Here is a 23,792-nt window from a genome sequence, read left to right as displayed (position 1 = left end):
ATTAAAGTAAGTGGGAAATGCGTGCGATCTGCCAGGTACCTAAGAAAGGTTGAAGACACCAGCTAAACCTCAGCGATGCAGCAGTCAAAGGTCAGCGCAGAAAACCAGTACTTTGTCTGACTGAGAGGCACGCTCAAGTCTTTGTCAGAAAGCAGAATTTTCCTTCTGAGGTATCTGTTGTTTGAAGAGAAGTCCGCAAGACTCGAAGACGAGGTTAAGAACTCAACCTGCCTTCCACTTAGGGGCGGGGCCCGCGCAGTTTTCCCGAGATCTAATGGAAGGGGCGGGTCCGGCGCGGCGGCAGCAGCCAATGAGAGAGTAATCCGATGAAGTCATGGAGTTCCTCAGCGCTTCATTGGCGGATCCCCGAGGCGCCGGCGCAGACTGCAAGGCGGGTTGGCCAGTGGCAGCTGGGCGCCCGAGATCCAGGAATTGCAGGGCGAGTCTGCAAACTTCTGCCCAGCTTTTACTTACCCTAAGGGGAGAACCACGCGATGAGTGCGTCTCTTCTTGAAGGGAGAAATGAAAATGCCTAGAAAAAAGACCTCTTACCCACCCCAAAGGCTGGATTTACTCATCCTGAGGTAACTCGCGTTTCTTTGGTGAAAGTGGAAAGTTTGTTTTGTTTTAATCCAAACACACTGATTAATTAACCGCTTTAACCGTTTAATGATACTGAACAAACATCCCTTGGCTGGTCACCTTTTATTTCCGCAGTGACACTCAAGGTTGGGAACAAAGACATTTCTGACGTTTTGAAACATTTTAAAACCGTGATTCTCAAACCGTGGTGTACAGGGCGATCCAGAATGTAGGTTGCACACCCCGGGCGCCACTCCCTGTTTCCAGTCCTTCTGACCCTGGAACCTGCAGATTGAAGAAACTGGCAGGGCCAGGAATGTGGACCCCACTTTGGGAACCAAGCATTTGAGCATCATCAGAGCTTGTTACAAATGCAAATTCTCAGACTGTGCCCCTCCAGACCTACTGAGTCAGAAACTCTGAGGTCTAGCCCTCTGTGTTTTAACAAGTCCTCCAGGTGGTTCTGATGCACCTTCAAGTTTGAGAATGGGGCTTCCCTGGTGGCGCAGTGGTTGAGAGTCCGCCTGCCGATGCAGGGGACACGGGTTCGTGCCCCGGTCCGGGAGGATCCCACATGCCGCGGAGCGGCTAGGCCCGTGAGCCATGGCCGCTGAGCCTGCGCTCCACAACGGGAGAGGCCACAACAGTGAGAGGCCCGCGTACCGCAAAAAAAAAAAAAAAAAAAAAAAAAAAGTTTGAGAATGGCTTTAAATCAAATCCTCATGACCCTTGAGACTGCTTCTGCACAATCTGAAGAGTTACCCTGCAGTCCATTCACTCCTGCACTCCCAGACTCTTAGGCCTGTCTGGGGGCCTGTAGTCCAGTCCTTCTGGGGTAGGTAATTTTGGTTGCCATGGAACTCCAGGCTCCTCACCAGGGCTCCTAGCAGCTGCCATGGTTTTGCCTACAAGTAATTGGACCAGAGATGCACCTGTAACAGTGCTTTCCTAGAATTGATTGAGATGGTTTCTGTGAGTGACTAGACCCTAAGGGTGAACATGGTACCCAAGGGCAGACTTGTTCTGCCATATGGCCTGGGGAGCAGAGGAAACTGGTCTTCAGAAGGAAGAAGAGGAGTGAAGCAGACACATAGGTCCAGAGATGGGGGGGTGGAAAGAGAATCCATTCCTAGATGCCCTCCAGGCCCTGCACTACCAGCCTCTGCCTACTTCTCAGACTTAGGCCGCTGGCTCTGGCTCACAGGACTCCGTTAGCTGAAGGAAAGATCACTTTCCCAACCTACCTGAGGCCCTGCTGCCTTCCAGCCCTCAGGTAGCAGGTGGTTCCTCAGCTTGTATTCTCTGATAACAAACACCCCTGACTGACCCAAGTGGATTCCTGAGATTTGCCACCCAGGGACTCTTGAGGGATTCAGCTTTGTTTTACAGACAAGGAAACTGAGACCCAAGTGACCTGCCCACGGTTATGTGAGCACTAAGCTTGCAGGCCACTGCTGCATCCCCAGGGGACTCACCCTCATGACCTTGGGTCACAGCCCAGGGCTCTCACAGCAAAGCAGTCTGGTCAACCTCAGGCCTTTTCGCCTCCTCTTGCAAGCTTTTAATAAGTCAGTTTCATTTTCAAAATACTGCCCAGAATAGTCTATGGTCAGCAGAAAGATGCTGACAGCACTGTCTATTCTAGGAAGTTATTTTATTTTCTGATGAACTATAGTGGCAATGGATGGTTTGAACGTCTGTTGCTGAAGGAGCATGACAGATGTTACACTGGTCCTCACCCCACCCAGATTTCTTTCTTTCTTTCTTTCTTTCTTTTTTTTTTTTTTTTGCGGTACGCGGGCCTCTCACTGTTGTGGCCTCTCCCGTTGTGGAGCACAGGCTCCGGACGCGCAGGCTCAGCGGCCATGGCTCACGGGCCCAGCCGCTCTGCGGTATTTGGGATCTTCCTGGACCGGGGCACGAACCTGTGTCCCCTGCATCGGCAGGCGGACTCTCAACCACTGCGCCACCAGGGAAGCCCCCAGATTTCTTTTTTAAGATGTAAAATGATATGATCTAGTAATTCCACTCCTGGGTATTTATCTGAAGAAAATGCAAACACTAATTCTAAAAGATAGGTGCACCCCTTGTTCATTGCAGCATTATTTACAATAATAACCAAGATATGGAAACAGCCTGTGTCCACACACAGATGAAAAGAAAATAAGAAAATGCAAGATATATGTGTGTGTTCTATATTATAATATATATATAAAAATATTACTCAGCCATGAAAAGAATGAAATCCTGCCGTTTGCGACAGCATGGATGCACGTTGAGGGCATTGTGCTAAGTGAGACAAGTCAGACAGAGAAAGACAAATACCGTATGATTCCATATGTGGAATCTAAAACAAAATAAAACAAACTCATAGATATAGAGAACAGATCGGTGGTTGCCAGAGGCCAGGGGTGGGGGTTGGGAGAAATGGGAAAGGGGGTCAAAAGGTATAAATTCCCAGTTATAAAATAAATCAGCTATGGGATGTAATGTATGGCATGGTGACTGTAGTTAATATTGTTTGTATATTTGAAAGTAGCTAAGAGAGTAAATCTTTTTTTTAAACATCTTTATTGGAGTATAATTGCTTTACAATGTTGTGTTAGTTTCTGCTTTATAACAAAGTGAATCAGCTATACGTATACATATGTCCCCATATCTCCTCCCTCTTGCGTCTCCCTCCCACCCTCCCCATCACACCCTCCCCATCCCACCCCTCTAGGTAGTCACAAAGCACCGAGCTGATCTCCCTGTGCTATGTGGCTGCTTCCCACTAGCTATCTGTTTTACATTTGGTAGTGTATATATGTCCATGCCACTCTCTCACTTCGTCCCAGCTTACCCTTCCCCTTCCCCGTGTCCTCAAGTCCATTCTCTACATCTGCGTCTTTATTCCTGTCCTGCACCTAGGTTCTTCAGAACAATTTTTTTTTTTTTAGATTCCATATATATGTGTTAGCATATGGTATTTGTTTTTCTCTTTCTGACTTACTTCACTAAGAGAGTAAATCTTAAAAGTTCTCATCATATGAAAAAAGTTCTCATCAATACTTTGCCTGAGTGACTTTTACCAAACTCAGAGATCGTGCTGGTCAGGGAAGGCAGGGGGAGAAAAGAATAGAATTACTAGCTGCCCTTACTCCTGAGAGGCAGAACAACCATTTTTCATGCCTTATGGCCACCTGGGATCTTTATGTCCTGTCCTGTATTGGGGGAATTCCCTGCCTGATGAGGCGGAACGCTCCTCCCACTGGAGAGGCTGAAGATGCCAGGTGCTCACCGTGCCAGACTCCCTGGTGGCTACAGTGAAGCTGGGTAACAGCTCTGCCAGGCAGACACCACTCAGAGTCCAGGGGCAGCTGCTTCCGGATTCAGCTGAGGTTGCTAGAGCAGCTGTGGGTAGAGTTGGTCCAGGTGCACCTGGGTGCCCACACCCAGCAGCGGCTCCCAGAGAATGTGAACCACCCGAGATTAATTCCGTTTCTACCTAAATCAGCCAGAGTTGGTTTCTGTGGCTTTTAACGGTGAACAGGACTGATGGATGAGGCTTCTCAAAGGAGGGCCAGGCACTGGCAGGGCTAGACGAGGGGGCAGGTGCCCAGGTAGAAGAAAATGGCATTCGAGCAGGGAGAGGTGCTGCAGCACACTGTCCTTCAGACCGAGTCACACGTTGTACGGAGGGAAGTGAGTCACATTGCAGGTCAGAGCATCCTCCAGCTCCTCACAGGGGTTACAGAGGGTCACAGGAATCATGAACAGGCTGGAGGGTTTTCCTGCAAGTCTGGCTTCTTTCCCTTTGATGCTCTCTGAGCTTTTCATTCAAGAATGCTGGGCTTTTCCTTTGTGGAAGAGGAGGTTGGGTTAGGAGGGAAAGGTTAGACTTCCTGAGCCTCTGCATAGGCAGCTTCTCGGGTTTGACTGGGGAGCCTCAGGGTGCTCCCCCGCTTCCAACGCCAAAAGTTAAATTCTTCCCCTAAAGTGTTATTTAACTAGGGGTGGATTTCCTTCCTCCGTCCCTCTGTCCCTCCCTCCCTCTCTCTCTCCCCTTCTTCCTTCCTTCCCCCCTTCCTTCCTTCCCTCCTTCCTTTCTTTCTATCTGATTTACAATATTGTGTTAGTTTCAGGTGTACAGCATAGTGATTCCAGTGTTTGCTTTTTTGCAGATTATATTCCATTATGGGTTATTACAAGATATTAGATATAATTCCCTGTGCTATACAGTAAATCCTTGTTGCTTATCTATTTTATGTATAGCAGTTTGTATCTGTTAACCCCATACTCCTAATTTGTCTCTCCCCCCTGCTCCCCTTTGATAACCATAAGTTTGTTTTCTGTGTCTGTGCGTCTCTCTCTGTTTTGTATATAGATTCATTTGTATTACTTTTTAGATTCCACATATAAGTGATACCATATAGTATTTCTCTTTCTTTGTTTGACTTATTTCAGTCAGCATAATATTCTATGGGTCCATCCATGTTGCTGCAAATGGCAAGATTTCATTCTTTCTTATGGCTGAGTAATATTGCATTGTATATACTTACAAGATCTCTCTTTTTTTTTTTTTGATTGTACTAACTTATTTGTTTTTAACTTTATTTTTTATTGAAGTATAATTGAATTACACTGTTGTGTTAATTACTGCTGTACAGCAAAGTGACTCAGTTATACATATACATACATTCTTTTTCATGGATATTGAATATAGTTCCCAGTGCTATACAGTAGGGCCTTGTTGTTTATCCCTTCTACATATACCAGTTTGCATCTGCGAATCCCAAACTCCCAATACAACCCTCTCCCACCCCTCTCGCCCTTGGCAACCATCAGTCTATTATCTATGTCCCTGATTCTGTTTCTGTTTCACAGATAGGTTCATTTGTGTCGTATTTTAGATTCCACATATAAGTTATATCATATGGTATTTGTCTTTCTCTTTCAGACTACTTCACTTAGTATGATAATCTCTAGTGGCATCCATGTTGCTAAAAATGGCATTATTTTGTTCTTTTTTATGGCTGAGTAGTATTCCATTGTATATATATACCACATCTTCTTTATCCATTCATCTGTTGATGGACACAGGTTACTTCCATGACTTGGCTATTGTAAATAGTGTTGCCCTGAATATTGGGGAGCATGTATCTTTCTGAATTAGAGTTTTCAGTTTTTTCAGATATATACCCAGGAGTGGGATTGCCGGATCATATGGTAGCTCTCTTTTTAGTTTTTTAAGGAACTTCCATACTGTTTTCCAACTGGCGGCACATTACATTCCCACCAACAGTGTAGGAGGGTTCCCTTTTCTCCATACCCCTTCCAGCATTTATTATTTGTAGACTTTTTGATGATGGCCATTCTGACCAGTGAGGTGATACCTCATTGTGGTTTTGATTTGCATTTCTCTAATACTTAGTGATGTTGAGCATATTTTAATGTGCTTACTGGCCATTTGTATGGCTTCTTTGGAGAAATGTCTGTTTAGGTTTCTGCCCATTTTTTGATTGGGTTGTTTGGTTTTTTTCAATATTGAGCTATATAAACTGTTTGTATATTTTGGAAATTAATTCCTTGTCGGTTTCATCGTTTGCAAATATTTTCTCCCATTCTGTAGGTTGTTTTTTGTTTTGTTGATGGTTTCCTCTGCTGTGCAAAAGCTTGTAAGTTTGATTAGGTCCCATTTGTTTATTTTTCCTCTTATTTCTTTTGCTTTGACTGCTCTAAGAAAATATTTCTACAATTTATGTCTCAGAATGTTCACCCATGTTCTCTTCTAGGAGTTTTATGGTGTCATGTCTTACATTTAGGTCTTTAAACCATTTTGTGTTCATTTTTGTATATGTTGTGAGGGAATGTTCTAATTTCATTAATTTACATTTAGCTGTCCAGCTTTTTCAACACCACTAGAAGGGATTGTCTTTTCTCCATTGTATATTCTTGCCTTCTTTGTTGTTAATTGACCATAGGTGCATGGATTTATTTCTGGGCTTTCTATCCTGTTCCATTGATTTATATTTCTGTTTTTGTGCCAGTACCATATTGTCTTGATTACTGTAGCTTTGTAGTGTAGTCTGAAGTCGGGGAGTCTGATTCCTCCAGCTCCTTTTTTTCCCTCAAGCTGGCTTTGGCTATTTGGGGTCTTTTGTGTCTCCATACAAATTTTAAGATTTTTTTTGTTCTAGTTCTGTAAAAAATGCCACTGGTAATTTGATAGGGATTGCATTAAATCTATAGATTGCTTTGGGTAGTATGGCCATTTTAATACTATTAATTCTTCCAATCCGAAAGCACAGGATATCTTTCCATTTCTTTGAATCATCTTCATTTTCCTGTATCAATGTTTTCTAGTTTTCAGCATAGAGATCTTTTACCTCCTTGGTTAAGTTTATTCCTAGGTGTTTATTTTTTTGATGTAATTTTAAATGTTTTTTTTTTCTTAACTTTCTCTTTCTGATATTTCATTATTAGTGTAAAGAAACACAACAGATTTCTGCATAATAATCTTGCACCCTGCTACCTTGCTAAATTCATGTATTAGTTCTAATAGCTTTTGTGTGTAGACTTTAGGGTTTTCTATATAGAGTATCATGTCATCTGCAAACAGTGACAGTTTTACTTCTTCCCTTCCAGTTTGGATACCTTTTATTTCTTTTTCTTGTCTGATTGCTGTGGCTAAGACTTCCAATACTATGTTGAATAGAAGCGGTAAGAGTGGGCATCCTTGTCTTGTTCCTGAATTTAGTGGACAGGCTTTCAGCTTTTCATTGTTGAATATTACGCTGGCTGTGGGTTTGTTGTAAATGTTGAGATGTGTTCCCTCTGTACTCACTTTGGTGAGAATTTTTATCATGAATGGATGTTGGATTTTGTCAAATGTTTTTTATGCATCTATTGAGATGATTGATCATTGTGGTTTTTCTCTTTCCTTTTGTTAATGGGGTGTATCAATCATTGATTGATTTGTGTATGTTGAACCATCCTTGGGACCCTGGAATAAATCTACCTTGATCATGGTGTATGATTCGGGTTGCTAATATTTTGTCAAGGATTTTTGCTCCGATATTCATCAAATATATTGGCCTGTAATTTTCTTTTTTTGTAGTGTCTTTGTCTGGTTTTGGTATCAGGGTGATGGTGGCCTCATAGAATAAATTTGGAATAGTTTGACAAGGATAGGTATAAGTTCTTTGTAGTATGTTTTGTAGGATTCCCCAGTGAAGCCATCTGGTCCTGGACTTTTGTTTGCAGGGAGTTTTTTAAAATTACAGATTATACTTCACTTGTAGTGATCAGTCTGTTCAAATTATTTATTTCTTCTTGACTCAGTCTTGGCAGACTGTATGTTTCTGGAAACTTGTCCATTTCTTCTAGGTTGTCCAATTTGTTGGCATATAACAGTTCATAGTATTCTCTTTATGATTTTTTGTATTTCTCTGGTATCAGTTGTCATTTCCCCTCTTTCATTTCTTATTTTGTTTATTTGGATCCTCTCTCTTTTCTTCTTGATGAGCCTGGCTAGAGGTTTGTTGATTTTGTTTATATTTAAAAAACAAAACAAAAAAAACAGCTCTTGGATTGATCTTTTCTATTTTTTTAATCTCCATTTTATTTATTTCTTCTCTGATCTTTATTATTTCTTTCCTTTTGCTGACTTTAGGTTTTGTTTGTTCTTCTTTTTCTAATTCTTTTAGGTGATAGGTTAGGTTGTTAATTTGAGATTTTTATTGTTTCTTGAGGAAGGCCTGTATTGCTATGAACTTCCCTCTTTGAACTGCTTTTGCTTCAGGGGTGGGTTTTCTTTTTACAAGGAACGATATAGATTAAAATAACACCCCCCTGCTCCAGCACAGCTGTTAATATTTATGCCTTTGATGGGAGCAACAAATTCCAGTGGAATGGGCCCTTGCAGCTCTGAGTGCATTAGAATGGGCTCCCAAGCCCAAGCCTCTGGGGGATGCCACCCCTGCGCGGCTGAGGGGCCCCTCTAGTGAGACTTCATCCAACATGGGGAGGCGCTGATGCATACTGGGGGCCCAGAGATCAGGTCCTTTCTTGGAAGCACAGTCTGAGCAAGCAATGGGAATGGCTTAAGTACATAGAGGAGGAAGAGGAGGGAAAGGCCTCCAGAAGGTGGGGGCAGAATCTGGCACCCCACAGACAGGCCTCTCTCCCCTGCTCTCAGGGACCGGGCTGTGGGTCTGTCATCTTATCCCTAACCCCAGTTTAAACCATCAACTTCCACACAGCCCTGTGTGCAGGTCCATGTGAACGAGCCCAGGAGGCATCTGCCCACACAGGGGGCTTACGGAGAACAATCCGGAAAGAGTGGAAGCAGGACAAGTTACCCCTGCAGCACTTACCATCCTGAGCACTCAAACCAGCATCTGTCACCTGCTCCCTTCTGCAGGTCGTCTGCTCAGTGCACCCACTTCTCACTGCGTCCCTGCCTGGTGGGCTGTGGAGTCCCTGGCACTACAGGCCATGCCTTAGTCCTCCACACATCCCCCGGACACCCAGCTGCCCACGGCTCCACAGGCACTCATCAGTTCTCCCACCCATGCAATGTGGATGTCTTTGGAGAGCCCCCAAAGGAAGGAGAAGGGAAACCCCTGATGAACTACACCTCCCTCTTCACCAGGCTCATCTCCTTCCCCAAGAGGAAGGAGCAGTTAGGATTTCCAACTCACTCCTTTGTCAGTTTTTCTTACACTTTGTGTTTTTACTATAACAGGTATCCACAATCCCTCTCCTGTTAGAGGCATTTGGGTATGTATTTGCTTCTCTGAACAGGTTCTGAGTCCCAGAAAGGCCAGGACTGTGTCTTGGTCACTTCAACATCCCCCTCCCCCATCATCTGGCACATGGCTGGCATGCTGTAGTTTTTGAAAAAAGGAACAGTCATTGAATGGAATTGTCATGCTGAGGGCACCTACTCCCCTATAATGTCTGTGTAGTGTGTTGGAATGTGTGATCTTTTTAAAAAAGTTTAAGATATAAATCACATAGCACAGAGTCTCAGTTTAAAGTACACAGTTCAGTATATATTGACAGTTATGCAACAACCACAGCAATCAATTTTAGAACATGTCACCCCAAAAATATATTGACAGTTATGCAACAACCACAGCAATCAATTTTAGAACATGTCACACCAAAAACAAACCTTGGACCCATTAGCAGTCACTCCCAGCCCCTCCCCCTGCCAGCCCTGGAAAATACTAATCCATTTTCTGTCTCTATAGATTTTATTCTGGCCATTTCATATAAATGGAAACATACAATATATGGTCTTTTATAACCGGCTTCTTTGACTTAGCATAATGTTGTCAGGGTTCCTCCACAGTGTAGCATGTATCAGTACTTCATTCAGTCTTATGGTTGAATAATGTTCCATTGTGTGGAGACCACATTTTATTCATCCACTCGTCAGTTGTGTTCCCACTTCTTAGCTATTGTGAACGATGCTGCTATGTTCGTTTGTGTGCACATTTTTGCATGGACATAATTTTCGTTTTGCTTAGGTATGTACGTAGGAGTGGAATTGCTGGCTCATATGGTAACTCTATACTTAACCTTTTGAGGAATTGTCAAACTCTTTTCCAAAACAGCTGAACCATTTTACATTCTCACTAACAATGTATGAGGGTTCTAATTTCTCTGCATCCTTGTCAACACTTGTTATTATCTGTCTTTTTAATTTTAGCCATCCTAGTGTATGTGAAGTGGCTAAGGATGTTGAGCAACTTTTCATGTGCTTATTGACCGTTTGTTTATCTTCTTCAGAGAATTCAGATCCCTTGCCCATTTTAAAATTGGGTTGTTTTTCCTTTTAATAATTGAGTTATGATTATTCTTTATATATTCTAAATACAATTCTCTTAGCAGACATATGATTTGCAAATATTTTCTCCTATTCTGTGGGTTGTCTTTTCACTTTCTTTGTAGTATCCTTTGAAGTGCAAATGTTTTTAATTTCAATGAAATTGAATTTATCTAATTTTTCCTTCTGTTACCTCTACTTTTGGTATTGTGCTTAAGACACCATTGCCTAATCAAAGATCATAAAGATTTGCATCCATGTTTTCTTCTAAGAATTTTGTAGTTTTAGCCCTTACGATTAGGTCTGTGATCCATTTTGAATTAATTTTTGTATATGGTGTGATGTAGGGGTCCAAATTCATTCTTTTGCATGTGATATCCAGTTGTGACAGCCCCATTTATTAAAAAGACTATTCTTTCCTTCTTTGAATGATATTAGCACCCTTATCAAAAAAAAATGTTTATCTCTGAACTCTGATGTTGATTCTATAGATCTCTATGCCTATTCCTACGTCAGTATCACACCTTCTTGGTTACTGTAGCTTTATAGTAACTTTTGAAGTTGGGAAATGTGAGTTTTTAACATTGTTCTTTTACAAGATTGTTTCAATCATTGAGGGTCTTTTGCATTTTCACATTAAAATTCGGATCAGTCTGTCCCTTTCTGCAAAAACTGGCAGCTGGGATTTTGATAGGGATTGTGTTGAATCTGTACATCAGTTTGGTGAGTATAGACATCTTAAGAATGTGAAGTCTCATCCTGTCTACTTCACCTCGTCCCTTGTCTCTGCAGAGTTGCTATTGTTTGAAAGAGGCCAGAGAGCTGGATTTACTGAGCTCCTGAAATCAGAGAAGTGCTTTGCTTTTTCTCTAGAAGCCCTTGGGGATCAAGGCTCAGCTCCTGGCAGGATCATCTTCTGCATGATCGCTGTAATTCCTGGGCCCCAATCTGGATGCACTTTCTCAGGACTTCTTTCCACCCCAGGCCTGATCAGCAGATACTCCCAGCCAGGCCTCAGGAACCATCACCACGTTAACAAACCAATCATAGGCTGGCTTCTACATGTGAGTTCACAAATGTTTTTGCAAGTCATTCAGGCAAACAATAACCCCAGCTGCTCTTTGAAGGCTATCAAAAAAGGCTTCTACCCAAAGGCTTTACCCTTCCTCCCCAACCGTCCTTAGAGATTCTCGCCTTGGGCAGGTGCCTTTTAACATGCCCATGTGTCTGAAGATAACATATGAAGCTCCAAACTCCTAGTTCAAATTAGTTTCTTATCTTGCTTTCCCTTGCAGCTGGCAGTGAAATGTTCCCAGCAAAGTGAGGTGCCTCAGGAGGGCTGTGAGAGAAGCAAGGGATGGAGAGCAGAGCAGAGGCCCTGCCAGCCCAGGGAGGGGTGGGAGGGCGCCCAGGAGAAACTTCTTGACATCATGATTTTCTGAGACCAGGCCTGAATGAATTCATGGCCATTGAGAATGTCAGGGCCGGAGGGAAGTCCTCAGAGAGCAGAGGGTCAGACAGCACAGAGAAGGAGACCAGGTCAGGGCATCAAAAGGACACGTCTGCAGTCTGGAAGGAAGTGCCGGAGGTAAGACCTGAGCCCAGGGCTCCTACCTCTGTCCCTCTGTGCTGCACCTGCCTCGCTGCCGCAGACAGACAGTTCCTTCCAGCTTCCTGAGTGTGGCCCCTGGGACAAAGCTGGATGCTGGTGACATGCAGTGGGGAGCTGACATTCATTCGATGGGTATGTGGTCATTTGCTCATAACTGCTAGGTATATTAGGAGCTCTTCAACCTAGCGAGGCATCCGGGAAGGCTCCGTGAAGGCGGCCAGTGATCTGAAGGCCCTGGGCTGAGGGCGGGGAGAAGCAGCGGGCAGATGAAGGGCAGTGAAAGTCTGCCAGGAAGGGGTTGGGGAGTGCTAGGGGGAGAGCAGGAAGGCAGGCAGCACAGGGGGCCAGGGCCTGGTCTGCTGTGTGAAGGAGAGGGGACCAGCACCCCACGGGGCTCTGGGGCTTCTTCCAGGGAGCAGTTGGGAGACACAGAGGAGTTTCACTGGGAACGTGACATAATCAGATTGGAATATTCAGATGGTCGTTGAGGGGACGTCCTCCTCTAATATCTCTGACCGTGGACCCCACTGGAGCCCAGGCCCTCACCCAGGAGCTGACACCACCCAGGAGAACCTCTGGGGAGGCCGGCCGCCCCCTCCACAAGCAGATCGGTGTCCCTGGTGTAGAAACCAAAGCTCAGGCTTCTCTCATTTACTTAAGAGGGATAACATTTAAGCCTACTCTTCACCCTGAGCTTCAGGGAGTTTCCTCAGCTCCCAGAGACACCCTGGTCTGGCTGGAGACCCAAGACACCAGAGCACACGGGGGCATTTCTGGGCTGGCTGGCCCCTCACTTGTGCCTGGGAGGCAGAAGTACCATTTTCTCTCAGGCCTTCTTTCCACCGCTCCGAAATCTCAGGAAAGCTACAGAGCCACCTTCTGACAAGGGTAGAGCACTCCAGTCAGCGTGATCCAGCCGCAAGGGCAGGAGGATGCTGTTTAACAGACAAAGTCAGCTCTGGGACCCGTCCCTTTGTCAAGAAGCTGGGTTCTAAATCACCCACGTGCCCCCTCTGTGGCCTATTCATTTGGGGTATCAGTATACAAGGCTGGGAATGATGTCTGTCTGTCTTTCTCTCTCTCTCTCTTAGGAAAATTTCTGAACAAACAAACAAAACAAAGAAACATGATTTCCAGGGTGGAGCTATCTCTGAGGGTCTTTCTACCAGACTATGGGTAAGTCAATTAATCTTCTGAGCCTCACTTTTCTTGTAAATATTTCTTGACCCCAAAGTATCTCAGAGTAGGAGTGTCTGGACACCCCATCCTGGTCAGCAGCCAATTGTACAGAGTCCAGAAACTCAACTGCATTGAGGCCCTGGGCCTCCCAGGTCATCCAGTAGGTTTCACTGGGAGGGTTTCACACGCATGCAGAGGAGTAGGCCCTAAGCTTCAGAGGGGGCTGTCCATCTCCATGACATCACGGGGCAGCTCAGAGCCCAGCCTAAAACCTCAGGAAACATTCACGTATCAAAGGACAGTCATCAGGGAATAGGTTATTGTTCATTTGTTTGAAGTCTTTTTTCAAAGTGCCTTTGGAAAGACAACTATAAAACTGCGAGATGACTCAGGAGTTTGCGAGTTATTCGTTCATGCTGCTGACGATAGTCTGAGTCTGATCTTTAGCTATTTAACACATAAGAAGCAGACGGTGTTTGTAAGTCCAAACAGTGGTCTTGAGAGAAAGGAGGAAAGCTTGTTATTTCACACGTGGCCCGTGATGCGCAGCTCAGCTTGCTCCCGTGAGGGCTGGGTCGCCCCGATGAAGATTCCTCAGGGAGAATGTATGGCCCCTAATTACAGTGGCTACACAGTCACTTCTCCAAAAGTAAGGTGCGCTAACGGTCGGGAGAACGGATGCAACCTTTGACTGAGACAATGAGTCATATTCTTTCAAGCTGGGAAGGGAAAGACCGTGGGCTCGAGCGTCAATAGACTGATGAATCAACACAACTTTGCTGCAGTTTGCATTCCTTTCTTTCTCAAGGATGGAAATTAATATCTGGCATCTATTGAGCCTTTTTTCAAACTTTATCTCAGAATAAAACCCTCATTGTTGGATGCAGTGTCTTGACAGTAAATGGCAAAATTATTCCATTATTCTGCACCACCACAGATAATCGCCCGACCCGGGGCAGGAGGTGAAGGTGCGGGGAGTGAAAAGGAGCTTCCAGGATCAAGTGGCCTTAGGAGCACAAAGCCAGTTGGATATGCTTAATCCTTGCCACTTGCCCTCAGAGTACAAAAATGTTTTGAACTGCCAGAAGGCACTTTGCAAGGATCTGCATTTCCATTTTTCTTCTTGATTTTATTGAATTCAAGTCCATGAGTAGTTATTAAGCAGCTGCTGAGTATTCAGAATACTGCTGAATCCCTTCGCTCCCTCGCCCTGCTTTTCACCCCACCCCCTACACGTTAGTATAGGATGCCCCGCACGGTGGGACTCGCTGATGGATTCAGTTCCACAGGTCACTCGTTCTGCAGGTCCACGAACCCCGAAGGCCTGATGGCTTGCATGAGTGAGCTCACACAGCTCCTTGCACTGCACTTTGTACTGTACACTCACTCACCCTCGGGATCATCTGGGTTAAAATTTTAATCCCTGGGTGGCCTCCTCTCACCGTCCATTGTGCTCAGGGCGGACTGTCTCCCTTACCAGCTGTTCAGGGAACGTTTAGAAACTAGTTCTAACAAGGTACTGGCGTGCCAGTCCGCTGCTCGTGGCACTCCGTCTTCTGCAGCTCTGTTCCTCTCTGCCGGGTTTTGTCATCAAGAACGGACTGCTGGGAGGGATAAATTGGGAGATTGGGATTGACATATACACACTACTGTATATCAAATAGATAACTAATAAGGACCTACTGTATAGCACAAGGAACTCTTCTCAGTACTCTGTAATGACCTACATGGGAAAAGAATCTAAAAAAGAGTGAATATATGTATACATATAACTGATTCACTTTGCTGTACGGCAGAAACGAATACAACACTTTAAACAAATTATACTCCAATGAAAATTAAAAACAAACAAACAAAAAGCAAATAAGATGCAGGCAACTCTGCAGTACAGATGTGTCTTTGGAAAAGCAAAGGCCCCTTTGAATAAAATTTACAGCCTGTCATTAGAGCCAAAAAAAAATGGACTGTGCTTTGCTGGTAGGACTAGGCCTACATTTTCCTTTAAGAAGTCCTTAGGAGGGCTTCCCTGGTGGCGCAGTGGTTGAGAGTCCGCCTGCCGATGCAGGGGACACAGGTTCGTGCCCCGGTCCGGGAAGATACCACATAACGCGGAGTGGCTGGGCCCGTGAGCCATGGCCGCTGAGTCTGCGCGTCCGGAGCCTGTGCTCCACAACGAGAGAGGCCACAACAGTGAGAGGCCCGCGTACAGAAAAAAAAAAAAAAAGAAGTCCTTAGGAAGTATTTCTGATATGCAGAAAGGCCTAGGAAATGCTATAGGTGTTAACACCTGTGTGCTGCCACTAAGCTCAAGAAAGAAAACATCAGAAATACAACCGCAGCCTCCTGCTTAAAGAGCCCCAAACACGAAAGTAGAGCTTTGCAACTTGCTCCTATGCTTGGGATCAACAGCAATTCATTGGGCCACAGTGAAACATAGCTTCTGTGTCTGATCTGGTAAGACACTGCAGAGTCGCTATGGGCCTAGGAGATTGCTAACAATTATTATCCCTATCACTGCATCTTTCTGCATCCAAAATGCGTCCCCAGCTGCAAGATCAACGTGGGCAGGCCAGTGTGTGGAGTTGGAATTTTGACTTCAGCCCACTGAGCCCCCTTCTCATCCTAATGATAGCCACACTGTCAAGTTGAGGGGTGTTGTCAGGCCCAAATTATGAAGTAATGCCCAGGCCCACGGCCTTCCCCTGTGCCCAGACCTCCTGCAGGGCCACCATGCCCAACTTCTTTAGGTCGTGCTGGCTCTTCCTACTGTAGGTGCCCTCTTTAAGCTGCGTGGTATATTACTGACCTTAGACCCTCCCTCAATATTTGTGATTAATCAATAACTACTAAAATTTTTGAGCACCCCAAATGTATCAGACATTTTATATAGATATTGCAGCATAAAAAATTACTGCAGAGCATGTCCCAGTCTTCTGTGATGAAAGGATAACAATAACGTTATACCTATTTTGCAGGTGAGGAAACTGAGGCCCAGGTGGGTTGGATCCTCCAGTGGTGGAAACAAAGGCAGTACCGAAGGGTTGTACCAAACTTGCTGAGAAGGTAGGATTTTGAGGCATAGGTCTTCCCCAGACCTTCCACTGCAGGCTGACTCTGTTTTCTTGCCAGGCTGGTCTATCCATTTATTTGGTTGTCTTTTAGCCACTCGTGGTCACACCACATTGTTCAGTGGAAGGACCCAGCGTGGCCTTCATCGGGTTTCCTGTGAGTTCCACTTCAGCACCAGCTGCAGCCTCAAACTACCACAAGGTACGGTCTGGAAGAACTGACGACTGCTTTTGCTGAGCTGTATCACCTGCGACTATGAAAGTCTGATAGAATAAACTAGAATATTTTCTAGAAACATCCACGGATGCTTTGCATATATTATTATCTTACAAACATGAGATTCTTGACTCAGTCCATGCATGTGGCGCAGCATCATTTGCAGCTGAACCTTCTGGAAAGTAAGCCTGCAGACGGGCAGCAGCAAGCCAGAGCCACCATCTGGGTCATCAGGTGGCCCAAGGTTATCCCCTTCACCCCACACCTCTGCCTGGAGGCTTAGTCCTGCCTTTGGCATCACCTGGGGATTACTTCTTCTTTGTCTTATAAATAGTCAAACACATGCCTAGGTTAGCTATTAATCCCGGGGGCTTGCTCTGAGATTTCAGAATCATGTCTTCCTCAGACTGAGCACACAGCACACACAGCAGAGCTGACCAGAGTTAAAGGAAAAAAAAAAACCCCACAGAATGCCAAGCACAAGTCCAGTTTTGAGAGTGTGGCTGGCTTTGAGAATTGATCAAAGAGGGAAGTGTGCTAAAAACAGCCCTCACCACGCAATCCTGTTTACATTATCCCGTATAATAGAAACCTGTTTATATTACCCCTCCTGCCGTGGAAGACTCCACCGCTCTCTGCTCTCTGGTAATTCTCTGTGGCGAAAGGAAACTTCTTCCATTTGGTCAAGAGGTTTCAGGGCCCAGAGAAAGGGAGGAGAAGGGGATAGGAATAGAGAACAAGGGATCCAGGGCAGGAGGATGGGCTATAATTTATTTCCAAGAAATAAAAAAGGATTAAGAGTACAGAAAGAGCTGTGCCACAGAGTCGGGAACACTGACGAGCAGCCTTCCTTCTCAGCAAATTAAATTTCTATTGCTCTTTTTTATTTTTTAAGCATCCAGTTTAAAACAAAGGCTTAGATAAAAATGTCCTGCAGTTTTCAACTTGATGTAAAACATAAACAAACACTGTACTGGACACAGCCCAGCTGCAGGGAACCCAAAAGGCAACCACCAACAAATGAAGCTTTACTCTTGGGCCTAATAAGGACCCAAGCTTCTAAGTTGAGGACACATTTATTTCACTGGCAAATTTTGGTTTTAGCTTGTTGAGCTCAAGAGCAAAATGTCTTGAGAAAAGCCCTCAGGGGCATTGATCCCAAGCAGGGCCACTCCTGGAGGTTGGTGGGAAGGGGGAGGAGCTTTGCTCGTTTCTGGGAGCTCTGCACTGTTCTGTCCCTGGTTTTTAAAAGGAGTCTCCTATGTGTTGTGTTCATTGGTGTAAAGTAAAGCTTGTCTCACCCAAGGTAAGTAAAAAATACATCCCCACCCCACCCAGATGCTATGCACCACCAAGGAGGAAGAAAGCAAGTGCTGGGAGAGTGTGTGCTCAGCAGGGAGACCAAGCAGTTGGGTCACGGCCAAACCCATGGTGGCTAGAAGTGGGCATGGGGTGTATGTTTCCTACTGTTGCTGTAATAGCTATCATGGGCGTAGTGGCTTAAAACAACACAAGTTTAATTTTTATTGGTTCTTTTCAAAAACAGATTTATCGAGATATAATTCACACACTATACAATTCACCCATTGAAGGCATACAATTCAGAGGTTTTCAGTATATTCACAGATATGGACAACCATCACCATAGCCAGTTATAGAACACTGTCATTGCCTCATAAAGAAACCCAGTACCCTTTAGCTTTCACTCCCTTATGCCCCTAAACCCCCTGGTCCTAGGCAACCACGAATCTAGTTTCTATCTGGGGCTGGGGACAGTTGTGTGCTTCCCTCTAAGTGCTGCCCCTGCTTTCGAGCTGAGTGTTTGGTGGGGCTGTGGGTGGGCAGTAGCCTCAGGTCTCCTAGGCTCTCTCAGCATGGAACTCTGCCGCAGGAGTCGGGCAAGGCAACCAGGCCCCAGTGCTCTCGATGCACCATGCCAGGGGTGGAGCCCCATCCCACAAGTGTGGGCCAGGCAGAGGAATGAGGCCCCAGCTCCCATCTGCATGTCCCCCCAGAATTTGGCCTTGGCAACAGGAAGCTGGGGCAGGTTTAGAAATGCTGACATCTTGCCTCTCCTGGGAAGACAGCCCTCCGTCCCGGAGCTGGGGGAGAGGGAGCCCTGTGTTCTTGACTTCACCATTCTGGAGTGGAGTTTCCATCATGCTGAGCTGGAGGTCCAAAGTCCAAAATCAGTCTCACTGGTCTAAGTCAAAGTGTCAGCAGGGTCAGCACTTCTTGGAGGCTCTTGGGAGAATCCATTTCCTTGCCATTCTAGATACCACCTCTATCCTTAGGCTTGTGGGCCCTTTCTCCATCTTCAGAGCCTGCAGTATAGCATCTTCTTTGCTCTCTGACCTCCTGCATCTCTTATAAGGAACCTTGTGTTACATCGGGCCCACCTGATAATCCAGGTTAATCTCCATCTCAAGACCAAGAAGTTGAGATTGGTTCAAGATGGAGGACTAGAAGGACATGTGCTCACTCCCTCTTGCGAGAGCACTGGAATCACAACTAACTGCTGAACAATCATCGACAGGAAGACACTGGGACTCACCAAAAAAGATACCCCAGATCCAAAGACAAAGGAGAGGCCTCTATGAGATGGTAGGAGGGGTGCAATCACAATAAAATCAAATCTCATAACTGCTGGGTGGGTGACTCACAAACTGGAGAACAATTATACCACAGAAATCCACACACTAGAGTGAAGGTTCTGAGTCCCACATCAGGCTTCCCAACCTGGGGGGTCCGGCAACGGGAGGGGGAATTCCCAGAGAATCAGACTTTGAAGGCCGGCGGGATTTGATTGCAGGATTTTGACGTGACTGGGGGAAACAGAGACTGAACTCTTGGAGGGCACACACAAGTTGTGTGTGCATCAGGACCCAGGGGGAAGGAGCAGTGACCCCCATAGGAGACTGAACCAGACCTACCTGCTAGTGTTGGAGGATCTCCTGCAGAGGCGGGGGGTAGCTGTGGCTCATCGTGGGGACAAGGACACTGGAAGCAGAAGTTCTGGGGAGTACTCCTTGGTGTGAGCCCTCCAAGAGTCCGCCATTAGCCCCACCAAAAAGCCTGTAGCCTCCAGTGCTGGGTCGCCTCAGGCCAAATAACCAACAGTGGGGAGGTTAGCCCCACCCAACAGCAGACAAGCAGATGAAAGTTTTACTGAGCTCTGCTCACCAGAGCAACACCCAGCTCTACCCACCACCAGTCCCTTCCATCAGGAGGCTTGCACAAGCCTCTTAGATAGCCTTATCCAACAGAGGGCAGACAGCAGAAACAAGAAGAACTACAATCCTACAGGCTGTGGAACAAAAACCACATTCACAGAAAGATAGACAAAATGAAAAGGCAGAGAACTATGTACCAGATGAAGGAACAAGATAAAACCCCAGAAAAACAACTAAATGAAGCAGAGATAGGCAACCTTCCAGAAGAAGAATTCAGAATAATGATAGTGAAGATGATCCAGGACCTCGGAAAAAGAATGGAGGCAAAGATCGAGGAGATGCAAGAAATGTTTAACAAAGACCTAGAAGAATTAAAGAACAAACAGAGATAAACAATACAGTAACTGAAAGAGAAATACACTAGAAAGAATCAATAGCAGAATAACTGAAGCAGAAGAATGGATAAGTGACCTGGAAGACAGAATGGTGGAGTTCACTGCTGTGGAACAGAATAAACAAAAGAGAATGAAAAGAAATGAAGACAGCCTAAGAGACCTCTGGGACAACATTAAACACACCAACATTCACATTATAGGGGTCCCAGAAGGAGAAGAGCGAGAGAAAGGACCTGAGAAAATATTTGAAGAGATTATAGTCGAAAACTTCCCTAACACGGGAAAGGAAATAGCCACCCAAGTCCAGGAAGCGCAGAGTCCTAGGCATGATAAACCCAAGGAGAAACATGCCAAGACACGTAATAATCAAATTGACAAAAATTAAAGACAAAGAAAAATTATTGAAAGCAACAAGGGAAAAACAACAAATAACATACAAGGGAACTCCCATAAGGTTAACAGCTGATTTCTCAGCAGAAACTCTACAAGCCAGAAGGGAGTGGCAAGATATATTTAAAGTGATGAAAAGGAAGAACCTACAACCAAGATTACTCTACCTGGCAAGGATCTCATTCAGATTCGATGGAGAAATCAAAAGCTTTACAGACAAGCAAAAGCTAAGAGAATTCAGCACCACCAAACCAGCTCTACAACAAATGCTAAAGGAACTTCTCTAAGCAGGAAACACCAGAGAAGAAAAGGACCTATGAAAACAAACACAAAACAATTAAGAAAATGATAATAGGAAGATACATATTGATAATTACCTTAAATGTGAATGGATTAAATGCTCCAACCAAAGGACACAGGCTTGCTGAATGGATACAAAAACAAGACCGATATATATGCTGTCTACAAGACACCCACTTCAGACCTAGGGACATATACAGACTGAAAGTGAGGGGATGGAAAAAGATATTCCTTGCAAATGGAAATCCAAAGAAAGCTGGAGTAGTAATACTCATATCAGATAAAATAGACTTTAAAATAAAGAATGTTACAAGAGACAAGAAGGACACTACATAATGATCAAGGGATCAATCCAAGAAGAAGATATAACAATTATAAATATATATGCACCCAACATAGGAGTACCTCAATACATAAGGCAACTGCTAACAGCTCTAAAAGAGGAAATCGGCAGTAACACAATAATAGTGGGGGACTTTAACACCTCAGTTACACCAATGGATAGATCACCCAAAATGAAAATAAATAAGGAAACACAAACTTTAAATGACACAATAGACCAGATAGATTTAATTGATATTTATAGGACATTCCATCCAAAAACAGCAGATTTACACTTTCTTCTCAAGGACAAACGGAATATTCTCCAGAATAGATCACATCTTGGGTCACAAATCAAGCCTCAGTAAATTTAAGAATATTGAAATCATAACAAGCATATTTTCTGACCACAACGCTATGAAATTAGAAGTAAATTACAGGGAAAAAACATAAAAAACACGAACACATCGAGATCAAACAATACGTTACTAACTAACCAGGAGATCACTGAAGAAATCAAAGAGGAAATAGAAAAATACTTAGAGACAAATGACAACAAATACACTATGATCCAACACCTATGGGATGCAGCAAAAGCAGTTCTAAGAAGGAAGTTTATAGCAATACAATCCTACCTCAAGAAGCAAGAAAAACCTCAAATAAACAATCTAAACTTACACCTAGAAGAACTAGAGAAAGAAGAACAAACAAAACCCAAAGTTAGTAGAAGGAAAGAAATCATAAAGATCAGAGCAGATGAAATGAAATGAAATAGAAACAAAGAAAACAGTAGCAAAGATCAATAAAACTAAAATCTGGTTCTTTGAGAACATAAACAAAAGTGATAAACCTTTAGCCAGACTCATCAAGAAAAAGAGGGAGAAGACTCAAATCAATAAAATCAGAAATGAAAAAGGAGAAGTTACAACAGACACTGCAGAAATACAAAGCATCATAAGAGACTACTATAAGAAACTCTATGCCAATAAAATGCACAACCTGGAAGAAATGGACAAATTCTTAGAAAGGTATAAACTTCCAAGACTGAACCAGGAAGAAATAGAAACTATGAATAGACCAATCACAAGTAATGAAGTTGAAACTGTGATTAAAAATCTCCCAACAGGGCTTCCCTGGTGGCGCAGTGGTTGAGAGTCCACCTGCTGATGCAGGGGACACAGGTTCGTGCCCCGGTCTGGGAAGATCCCACATGCCACGGAGCGGCTGGGCCCATAAGCCATGGCCGCTGACCCTGCGCGTCCAGAGCCTGTGCTCCGCAACGGGAGAGGCCACAACAGTGAGAGGCCTGCGTACCGCAAAAAAAAAAAAAAGTCTCCCAACAAACAAAAGTCCAGGATCAGATGGCTTCACAGGTGAATTCTATCAAACATTTAGAGAAGAGCTAACACCCATCCTTCTCAAACTCTTCCAAAAAATTGCAGAGGAAGGAGCACTCCCAAACTCATTCTATGAGGCCACCATCACCCTGATACCAAAACCAGACAAAGATACTACTAAAAGAGAAAATTACAGACCAGTATCACTGATGAATATAGATGCAGAAATCCTCAACAAAATACTAGCAAACAGAATCCAACAATACATTAAAAGGATCATATACCATGATCAAGTGGGACTTATCCCAGGGATGCAAGGATTCTTGAATATACGCAAATCAATCAGTGTGATACACCATATTAACAAATTGAATAATAAAAACCATATGATCAACTCAATAGATGCAGAAAAAGCTTTTCAAATCAACACCCATTTATGATAAAAACTCTCCAGAAAATGGGCAAAGAGGGAACCTACCTCAACATAATAAAGGCCATGTACGACAAACCCACAGCAAACATCATTCTCAATAGTGAAAAACTGAAAGCATTTCCTCTAAGATCAGGAACAAGACAAGGATGTCCACTCTTGCCACTAGTACTCAACATAGTGTTGGAAGTCCTAGCCATGCAATCAGAGAATAAAAAGAAATAAAAGGAATACAAATTGGAAAAGAAGAAGTAAAACTGTCACTGTATGCAGATGACATGATACTATACATAGAGAATACTAAAGATGCCACCAGAAAACTACTAGAGCTAATCAATGAATCTGGTAAAGTTTCAGGATACAAAATTAATGCACAGAAATCTCTTGCTTTCCTATACACTAACAATGAAAGATCAGAAAGAGAAATTAAGGAAACAATCCCATTCACCATTGCAACAAAAAGAATAAAATACCTAGGAATAAACCTACCTAAGGAGGTAAAAGACCTGTACTCAGAAAACTCTAAGACACTGATGGAAGAAATCAAAGATGACACAAACAGATGGAGAGATATACCACGTTCTTGGATTGAAAGAAGCAACATTGTGAAAATGACTATACTACCCGAAGCAATCTGCAGATTTGGTGCAATCCCTACCAAATTACCAACGGCATTTTTTACAGAACTAGAACAAAAAATTGTAAAATTTGTATGGAGACACAAAAGACCCTGAATAGCCAAAGCAATACTGAGAAAAAAAATGGAGCTGGAGGAATCAGTCTCCTGGACTTCAGACTATACTACAAAGCTACAGTAATCAAGACAGTATGGTACTGGCACAAAAACAGAAATACAGATCAATGGAACAGGATAGAAAGCCCAGAGATAAACCCACGCACCTATGGTCAACTAATCTATGACAAAGGAGGCAAGGATATACAATGGAGAAAAGACAGTCTCTTCAATAAGT

The 23,792-nt window shown here is 44.1% G+C and overlaps 1 long non-coding RNA gene across 1 annotated transcript; it reads left to right on the top strand.

Annotated features, from left to right (window-relative positions):
- The first annotated feature begins 460 nt into the window (after positions 1 to 460).
- Positions 461 to 16,225, top strand: LOC309818240. Its single transcript, XR_014296327.1, has 3 exons — positions 461 to 584; positions 13,103 to 13,187; positions 16,166 to 16,225. It is a non-coding gene; the product is annotated as an uncharacterized lncRNA (long non-coding RNA).
- Positions 16,226 to 23,792: the final 7,567 nt, after the last annotated feature.

Source organism: Grampus griseus (genome assembly GCF_964374135.1).
Source record: "Grampus griseus genome assembly, chromosome: 2".
NCBI classification, from domain to species: Eukaryota; Metazoa; Chordata; class Mammalia; order Artiodactyla; family Delphinidae; genus Grampus; species Grampus griseus.
The sequence above is the reverse complement of the archived record's forward strand: the minus strand, read 5'-3'. Positions and strand labels throughout refer to the sequence as shown.